The following is a 10,275-nucleotide window of genomic DNA, read 5'->3' as shown; positions in this document are numbered from 1 at the left end:
AAGATACATACACTGCCCAGATAGATAAACAAGGGGAGCAGGTATGATTTCATCAGGTGTACCCTTTCCCTGAGGGTCATAGACCAACCCTTCCACTGGTCCACCTTCTGAGCGGCATCCTGGAGCTTACCATCCCAGTTTTTGGTGGGATAATCATCTTGGCCGAATGTGATGCCTAAGACTTTTGCTGACTCTTGGGGCCCTGGAAGGGTGTCCGGGAGATCAAACGTGGGGTCTCCCCCTCCCAGCCAGAGACTCTCACACTTATCCCGGTTGATCTTAGACCCGGATGCCTCCGAGTAGCGGTCCACCTCCGACATCACCACATCGACCTCCTCTCTTGAGGAGACGAAAATAGTGACATCGTCAGCGTACGCCACCACTCTCTGGGCGACATCCAGCTCCGCCAGACTCATCCCGACTCCCGCCAACGGCCCACAATCTACCCTCCGGACGAAGGGATCGATTGCGAACACGTATAAAAGCGGGCTAAGAGGACAACCCTGACGGACTCCGGAACCCACCACAAAAGAGCGGCCAGACCACCCGTTCACCAGCGGGAAACTCTCTGCCCCTGCATACAAGATCTTAAGCCAATTAACAAAAGTAGTTGGTAAGCCATATCTCAGGAGGACGGACCATAGGTACTCGTGGTTCACCCGATCAAATGCTTTGGCCTGATCCAAGGACAGCAAGTACCCCTTCCAGAGACCTGCACTACTCCGCTCCACTGCCTCCCTGACACTAAGGACAGCACTTAAGGTGCTTCGGCCTGGAAAAGAGCAGTGCTGAGCCCCCGAAAGGAGCCGGGGTGCAAACTTCACCAGCCGATTAAACAATATCTTAGCCAGAAGCTTCCTGTCCGTATTGAGAAGAGCTATGGGTCTCCAATTCTCAATCCGGCTAGGATCTTTACCCTTTGACAGAAGAATCAGGGCTGACCTCCTCATTGACTTTGGCAGAGTGCCCGAGGAGAGACACTCATTGAATACCTCAGTCAAGAGGGGAGCTAAAGACTCCTTAAAGGTCCTGTACCACTCGGATGTTAAGCCATCCGGACCTGGCGACTTCTTAGGGGCAAGCCCCTCGATCGCCATTCTCACTTCCTCTTCCCTGATTTCTTCTGCCAAAACATCAAGAGAGGGGTCTACCCCTGGCTCAGGAATGGTTTCAGTCAGGAAAACCGACATCCTGTCTCGATCTAGATCTTTCCTTCCCAAGAGGTGCGAGTAGAAGGATCTGACAACCTCCAAGATCCCTGATCTGGACCGATTCAGAGATCCTGTACTATCAATCAGTCCTGAAATGACTTTACTACTCACTGACATCTTACAGTTTCTGTAAGGGTCGGGCGAGCGGTACTTCCCGAAATCCCTCTCAAAAACCAAAGATGTGTGCCTATCGTACTGACACCTCATCAGCAAGGACTTCACTCTGGAGATATCCTCTCGGCTACGTCCAGTCGAGACGAGAAGCTCGAGTTTCCTCCTCAGACCCTGATACAGGCGGTACCTGTTCAGGGACCTGAGGCTCGAGAGCTGGCGGAAGAACCCCGCAACCCGCTTCTTGAATATCTCCCACCACTCTGACTTACTACTACATAGGCCCAGTAAAGGTACCTGGCTCTGAAGAAAATCCTCAAAGGACTGTCTTACTTCCGCTTCCTCCAGGAGGGACGAATTCAGCTTCCAATAACCTTTTCCCATCCGGGGGGTCTCTGAAACATTCAGGGAAAACAAAATCATACAGTGATCGGAGAACTCCACCTCAACCACGGACACTACGGAAGAGACAGCTTCCTCCTTTAAATAAAACCTATCTATCCTAGACCTGCGACTACCTTGATGATAGGTGAAACCCGTGTGGCCTGAGGGGCTCCGGATGTGGGCGTCCTCTAGGCGAGCTTCTCTAGCTATGCTAATCAGTGCCACACTATCGCAAGTCAGCGGACCATTGGAGCCTCTCCTATCTTGGGACCTCGTGACATTATTGAAGTCCCCTCCAAAGATCACTTGCCGACTCGTAAAAAGAAAGGGCTTAATCCTCATAAAGAGATCTTTACGGCCCCGCTTAGTTTGCGGGGCGTAGATGTTAATGAGCCGGAGCTCTTGTCCCTTCATGAAGACATCTAAGATCAGGCACCTCCCCATTTCTAATTCAATAACCCGTCGGCATTCAACAGGAGCGGTAAAAAGGACCGCCACCCCACTATACGGCTCAGCCGCAAGAGACCAGTGGGAGGGACCGCGCCTCCACTCTCTTCTGGCTTTTACCAGAGAGGCTAGATCTGACAACCTGGTCTCCTGTAAAAGGAAAATGTCGGCTTCAACACGGCCGAGAAAATCAAAGGCTGCGAATCTAGCCGTATCTGACTTTATACTGGCACAGTTAATAGATGCCAGCGTCAATGGGGTGAGTGCCGCCATACAGGGTGATTAAATTAGACGGCCACACCCTTTACTTTCTCTTTCCCTTCTTTTTTGCCCCCTCATCCCCCGAAGAAGACGAGAGGGCAGGACCACTCTTGGATCTTTTTTTACACTCCGATTGATCCATATGGTCCCCGTCTCTGTCCGGCTCCGGTCTAGCCCTGCCCTCTGAGGAAGGTGCCTCAACAGGACAGGGCCCAGTTCCCCCCAGAGGCTCCTTCTCCCTAGGCACCCCGTCCTCACCTTCCCCCTCCAAGGAGGGGGAGGAGATGGTATCGAGGACGAGGTATCGGTTTGACAGGTCAATCAGAGGGGGGGCAGTCAGGCTTCCGTTTTGGACCTGGCCCGTAGTACAAGGAACTTCAGAGGGCTCTGACCTCTTCTTTCTCCCTTTCCTTTTGCCTTTATCTTTCTTTTTGGGCCTCACCCCACTTTCCTCATCCACACTTTCATAGTGGGAGGAATCGGAAGGGTCGGCCATATTGCCTTTCTCTCTGTGAAGTCTCCTGATCTCCTCATCCAGCACGTTCTCTTCTAGGGCTTCAGCGGTTACAGGGCCAGCTTCAGGAGCAGGGGCTAAAGCTGCCCCCGTCACCTGGGCACTCTCCAGCTCCCTACTCCTTCTACGATTTTCCTCCCGCCTTAGTTTGGCGGGGCCCTTTTTCCTCCTCACTAGCCCTGTTGCGCCCCCATCCCTGCCCGTACCCTCCCCAGCCGAGGCAACTTCGCAGCTCTCCTCAGCCGGAGCGGCCGCCGCACGGGCGAAGGCGCTAGGACAACGGCTAAAAGGGTGCCCGAGGACACCACACAGGTGGCACCGGATCTGCCTACAGGATGCGGCCAGATGACCCACCCCACCACACAAAGCGCAGACCTGCACAGTACAGGCTGCGCTAAAGTGGGTGGGGCTGCCACACCTGTGACAGACCTTGGGTTGCCCCTGGTAGAAGACCTGGATCCTATCGCGTCCAAGGAAGGCGGCTGACGGAATGTGGGCAACTGTACTCCCTGAACGCTTGAGTTTGACGGAAAACGTCCAGGCCCCGGACCAGATCCCGTGCTCATCCAAGTTTTTCTTGGGCATATCCGTCACATCCCCATACCGACCAAGCCAGGTCATAATGTCATAACAAGAAAGTGACTCGTTACGGGTCAAAACGGTAACTTTCTTGACAGAGTTCTGACGGGAAATCGCCTTGACGGCAAAATCCCGCCAGCCGGGCTCGTTCTTTGCCACTTCGTAGTTTGACCAGAAGAGTTCGAGACCCTCTGGCCGTACGAAACTGACATCAAACTCGGATGAACCGTAGGGGTGAATGAGGGCAAAGATGTCACTTGCCCTGAATTCCATCTGAAGGAGGAGCTCAACCACTTTAGAGCGAGGTGGGCACGCATCCTCGCCCCTCCAAATCAGACGGACCACATTCCTACGGTTACTGTCCTGCCCGGTTGTCGGGAGGGACCAGACCACCTCCCCATTCCGCTCTCGGAAAGCCCCCAAACCGTGCCTCTCTATCCAGAAAGACAGGTCGACCTCACCCCTTCCCTCTACCTGGATCGACCTGTCGCCCCTGCGTAAAGCCTCCAGGAGGCGCTGTTGCAAGTGGCCTCCAGAGCCGGACAGAGATGGGGACCCCCCTGAACCCCCGGCAGTGACATTGGCATAGCTCCTAGAAGCAGCCACTACCGGGGGGGCAGCCAGACCAGACCCAGACCCAGAACCGTCAGTACAGCCACTCACACCACTACTCCCATCTTTATTCCCATTCATACCCGACTTTCCACTCTTACCACTACTAGTCCCACCATCATTCACTCCACTTACACTCCCACATGCACTCCTCTCATCCACAACACTACTACACTCAGCATTCTCACATCCTCCACTCATTACCTGCCTAACAGATTCTGGGCTGGCTGGGACTTGTAGTATAGCTGGTTTAATAATGTTCTTTGCTTTCTTAGCTGTTGCTGGGGTTGACGCCAAGGGCTCCTCCTCCATGGGCGATGTCCCTTCTGGAGTCTGGAGCTGCCCCCCCGGGCGCACCCCAGCTCCGCCCACACTCTCTGACACGCAGGGAATCCCCACCGTGCCAGCTGTGCCCGTCCGCACGGGCTCTGCAGCAGACTCTGACGCCCGGACACTCCCCTCCCTCACAGAGGAGTGCCCCGCAGCGCCCACAGAACATATAGTACTCGGAGGACCGCCCCCTGAGCACCTGGACCCACCATTCTCTGCCAACGGCGCCTGGACACTCCCCCCCCTCACAGGGGAGTGCCCCGCAGCGCCGGTAATGCCCACAGCACTCGGGGAACCGCCCCCCGAGCACGCGGCGGCATAGCTTGCCTCGCCACTTCCCACCATGAGCCCATCCTGCCCCTCCCTACCGGCAGGATGGGTGGGCTTCACATCTATTGCGCCTACAGCCTTTTCAGACGCCATGCTGTACCCCCCTTGCTGGCCCCGGTCCATGACAGGAACGGGGTCTGGCAGTTTGGGGGGCCCAGCAGCCTGAACCAACTTCACAGCTGGCCCAGACTGCTTGAATGAATGAAAAACAAAAGATACCGTTTCCTGAACTTTCTGCTTCTTCCTTTTTTTCACTACATCATTCTTGCCAAGATCTTCACCAAAGGCAAAATCCTCAAAGCGGGTAGGTGACTCCTGCTGCACAATAGCTCTCAGCAAACCCCCACTAGCTGCGTCCTCTTCACAGCTATCCTCCATCTCCCCATCACTGGAAGGTAACGCCACTTGATAGGGCTCTGGGTAGCTATCTTGGGGGGGCTGGGGGTCACATGCACCAGGGGCAGCATCCCCCTCACTCTCCACAGCTTCACCTGACTCTCCATCACCTTCCTCCTCTCCATCTTCCTCCTCACTGCTGTCCTCATGGCTGTCTGCACATGCATGCGGGTTTTTAAATCTTTCATTGTTAGTAAGTTTTTCCTTAAAGAACCCTGCATCCTCAGCAATGTTCCTTCTGGCCTCCTCCACCTCAGCCACCTTTGCCTTAAGAGCCCGCACCTGAGCAGTAAACTTCTGCCTCTTACCTGCAGAGGCATTGTCAGCCTGGTAGCGTGAAAACTTCAGGTCTTCCCTCAGGCTCCTAAGTTTTCTTCCCAACTCTTCATACTCCGCCATCTTGGATTGGATCCGTGACCCATACATCTCCAGAGACTCCCTTGGACCCCGTACCCCCCATTGCTGGGGTTCAGGGGTAGCAGAAGGTCCGCTGTTCTTGGCTGTAGCCTTGCGTCCTTCGGGTTTGGACGGGGGAGCGGGCTCCGCATTTCTGCGGGCCCTGCTGGAACGCCTCACCCCGACCTTGGAACCGGCTGTAGATGCTATCTTCCCCCCTCTCGCCAGCCGGGAACGAGAGGTAGAAGCCCGAGACTCCCTTGGCTCCATGCAGGAAAGCTCTCCCCAGGGGCCTGCCACACCCCTGGGAAGGCAGGTGAAAAACGCTGCTTCTCTCTGTGTGGAAGTCTGGAGCTCAAAGGAGACACACCCGACAACTTCACACACTGAAACTGCTGTGTTCAGAGGATGTGCTTTCTGCTGACACCTCTGTACATGTTAGGAACTATCAAGAGCAGGAGAAAATCCCCATAGCAAACATATGCTGCTCTGGACAGTCCCTAAAATGGACAGAGGAGTCAGCAGAGAGCACTGTGTAAAAAGAATTTCCTCTGCAGTATACAGCTGCTAAGAATTACTGGAAGGATTAAGAATTTTTAATGGAAGTAATTTACAAATCTGTTTAACTTTATGGCACCAGTTGATAAAAAAAAAAAAAAAAAAAAAAAAAAAAAGAAAAAACATTTTTTTAGTGTTCACTGTGTGGTAAAATTTTTTATCTTTCTTGTGTGGGTCGGAACGATTACACTGATACGAAATTTATATTGTTTTTATGCTCTTTTTTCTTTTTAGAACAAAATCTTTTTTTCTGTGTTGTCATATTCTGACAGTCATAACTTTTTTATTTTTCGTCTGACTGCATTGTGTGAGCTTATTTATTGATAAGCTGTAATTTTTATTGGCACCATTTTTACGATTCATGCTACCTTTTGATCATTTTTATTCCACGTTTTTATGCCACATTTTATGTTTTCCACCAAAATTTGCTATTTTTGCATTTTTTGGTTGTAGTTTTTTGTTTTTTTTAAAACAATGTTTACTGTTTTATTGTTTTTGTGACAATACAATAAATATGTCAAGCCTGTTTAACCCCTTAACGACCACAAGCGTATATTTACGGTCGTGGCCGGCTCCCGGTATGTAAAGCGCGCTCAGGAGCTGAGCAGGCTTCGTATCTGTGGGGTCCCTGATGCTATCAGCAACCAGGACCCATGGCTTATACCGAACATTGCCGATCGGGCTAATGTCCGCTATTAACCCTTTAGATGCCGCGATCAAAGTTGATTGCAGCGTGTAGAATGGGGGAATACACTGCCATTTCAGTAGAGCTGTTCGGGACCACTGTGGTAAAATCGCGGCATCCCGAACAGCTGAGAGGACAGTGGGAGGTGCCTTACCATGCTCCATGCTGTCTGATCAACATTTGATTGCTCCAAGCCTGAGATCCAGGCTTGAGCAATCGACCGCTGATAACACTGATCAATCCAATGCTATGGCATAGCATTGATCAGTGTATTCAATCAGTGTAATGCATAACAATGCAAAAAAAAGTGTAAAAAAAAAGTTAATAAATTTGATTTAACCCCTTCCCTAATAAAAATAAATATATTAAAGTTAAGTACAATAAAATGTAAATAAAAATATATATAAACATATGTGAGCCCTCATACCACCCCGTATATGGAAAAATAAAAAAGTTTTAGGGGGTCAGAAGAGGTCAATTTTAAACACACCAATTTTGGTGCATGTAGTTAAAAAAAAAATAAGTAGTAAAATAAAGAAAAACCTATATAAATTGGTTTCCATTGTAACCATATGGACCTACAGAATAAATATAAGGTGTCATTTTTACCGAAAAGTACACTGCGTAGAATCAGAAGCCCCCAAAAGTTCCAAAAATTCTTTCCAATTTTGCCTCACAAATATATTTTTTTCTGGTTTTGCTGTAAATTTGGTGGTAAAATTATTGATTTCATTACAAAGTACAATTGGTGGTACACAAAATAAGCCCTCATATGAGTCTGTAGGTGCAAAATTGAAAGCGTTATGATTTTTAGAAGGTGATGAGTGCAAAAACTGGAAAACCCATAGTCCTTAAGGGGTTAACTTCCTTAACTCCCAACTAGGGATGTAGCTACAGGGGGTGCAAATGTAGAAGTCCCATCTGGGCCCTGTTGCCTATGGGGGTCCCCAAAGTACATCTGCCCTATAAGAGAACAGTATTCTACTTGGTACATGGGGCCCGGTTGCATCGATCAAGGAGGGTCTGGGGCGTGAGGAGAGTGAATAGGTGTGCCAGGCTCTGACACTTGAGCATTTGGGCCCTTCCTCTAGACATTAAGAAATAAAAAGGTGATTTGACAACCAACATCAGCTCCAGGAAAAGTACAGTTAACTTTACATCCTAACAGCTATTCAATGGTGCCTGCAGCTCTTAGCAGCAATTCAAGGTGACAGATTCTCTTTTAATTGGACAACCCCTCAACTGTGCTACGTATATTGTAATTAACACTTTTTTGTCCACTTGTAGCCTGTTTTTGCCCACCATACATAGTCAGAAAAGCCAGTAAAAGATAAAGTGGAAAAGTTATGTAATTTGGGGAACTTCTCTTGACTGTGATGGGAGTTGTGTAGCCCTGCATGCTACATTGTTCATGCTTACATAACTTCTGCTAATTTTGTAACGTCCTCGCTTTGGTTGCCTCTGGCTTTCCGACCGCCACTAGTGGCCACAAACAGGCCAGAGATGGCTGGGAAAGGAGCAACCCCTTCAAGGTCACAGGTGGGGAGTTTGACTGGGGCGGTACACCTGTCAAACCGTAACGCAGGTGTCCTAAGGCGAGCTCGGGGAGGACAGAAACCTCCCGTGGAGCAGAAGGGCACATGAAGGAGCAACCCCTTTAAAGCATAGTTACAGTTACTATATATTGATTTACCAGTTCACTATATATATATATATATATATATATACCTTGGTCCCTCAACATACGATGGTAATCCGTTCCAAATGGACCATCGTTTGTTGAAACCATCATATGTTGAGGGATCCGTGCAATGTAAAGTATAGGACAGTGGTCTACAACCTGCGGACCTCCAGATGTTGCAAAACTACAACACCCAGCATGCCCGGACAGCCGTTGGCTGTACGGGCATGCTGGGAGTTGTAGTTTTGCAACATCTGGAGGTCCGCAGGTTGTAGACCACTGTTAGAGGAAGTTGTACTCACGTGTCCCTGCCGCTCCGGACCGTCACCACTCGTCACCGCTGCCCTGGATGTAGCCATCCATCGCTGTCGCCGCGTCCCCGGGGTGTCCCCGACGCTCCGGCAAGGCCTCTGCTTCCACGGCATCCTCGCTCTCCGTCGCCGCCATCACGTTGCTACGCATGCCGCTCCTATTGGATGACGGGACGGCGTGCGCAGCGACGACGTCGATGGAAAGTGCTGATGATGCAGAGGATCCCGAAGAGGACGCGCTGTCCTCAGCACCTCAGCATCGTCACCTCAGCACACGGGGCACCGTAAACGGCTATCCGGTGGCAGCTGAAGCAGTCAGCGCTGCCGCATAGCCGTTTATGCGATGGGCCCGACATACAAGAGCATCGTATGTTGATACTGCCTTCAACATGCGATGGCCTCTGAGAGGCCATCGTATGTTGAAATGATCGTATGTCGGGGCCATCGTAGGTCGGGGGGGGGGTCACTGTATATCCTAGTTTTTCATTTTAATAATGAACAAGCAGACACATATAGTGTAAAATATTTATTGAATACAACACACCTAACATGCAGCCTCACATGATACAGGGTAAGCCACGGTTCTTTCTTTGTACAGCATGTACTGATAACTATGTGTACAACACCAAGGGACATTTAATTACAGTAGATTAAAGAGAAATAAAGCAACAAGGTTACTTCTATTTATACAAAAACAAATAAATATTACTCAAATATTATGCTGTGTGTCACGTGTAAGGTCCCTCATGAAAGGGATCTAATGCACAATATAGAAGTGTCAGCGTAGAAAATAATAGACTGCAGTTCGAAGGTCACTGTCACTTATGCACAAGTCATTTATTAACAATCCCCTGAAGAACAATGGAACGGTTGTATTCTCCAGCACAATGTAAATATAGTAACAGCTATAATAGACTACAATTGTTTGTGGCAGAAATATATATATATATATAATATATATATATATATATATATATATATATATATATATATATATATATATTGCTTTTTAATACAGATTGGACTGTGGGGTCCCAACGTATCCCAGACAAGTATATACCAACTGCACATGAACTGCCCATATGCGTATATACTATACAGGAAGCAGTAGCAGAGTTGACTGCATTATATATATATATATATATATATATATATATATATATATATGAGAAGGCCTGACTCACTGACTCATCAATGCCCAGCCTAAACCTGTGGACATAGAAATCTGAATTTTTTCATAGGTGTTGTTTTTAAGATGTAGACGAGGAATAAGAAAGGATTTTTCGAAATTCAACCTTAAAGGGGTTGAAAGTTTGTATGGAAGTCCATCATTTTTGAAGCTAGAAGCATGAAACTTTGTTTTTAGGCTAACAATTAGAGATAATTTTTTCTAAAATTCCACCCCTGAAGGGGTGAAACAGGGGTTCAAAGTTTGTATGAATTAACCCCTTGCCGCAGAACGTGGGGTA

Source organism: Hyla sarda, chromosome 3 (genome assembly GCF_029499605.1).
Source record: "Hyla sarda isolate aHylSar1 chromosome 3, aHylSar1.hap1, whole genome shotgun sequence".
NCBI classification, from domain to species: Eukaryota; Metazoa; Chordata; class Amphibia; order Anura; family Hylidae; genus Hyla; species Hyla sarda.
This window is presented reverse-complemented; position numbering follows the sequence as displayed.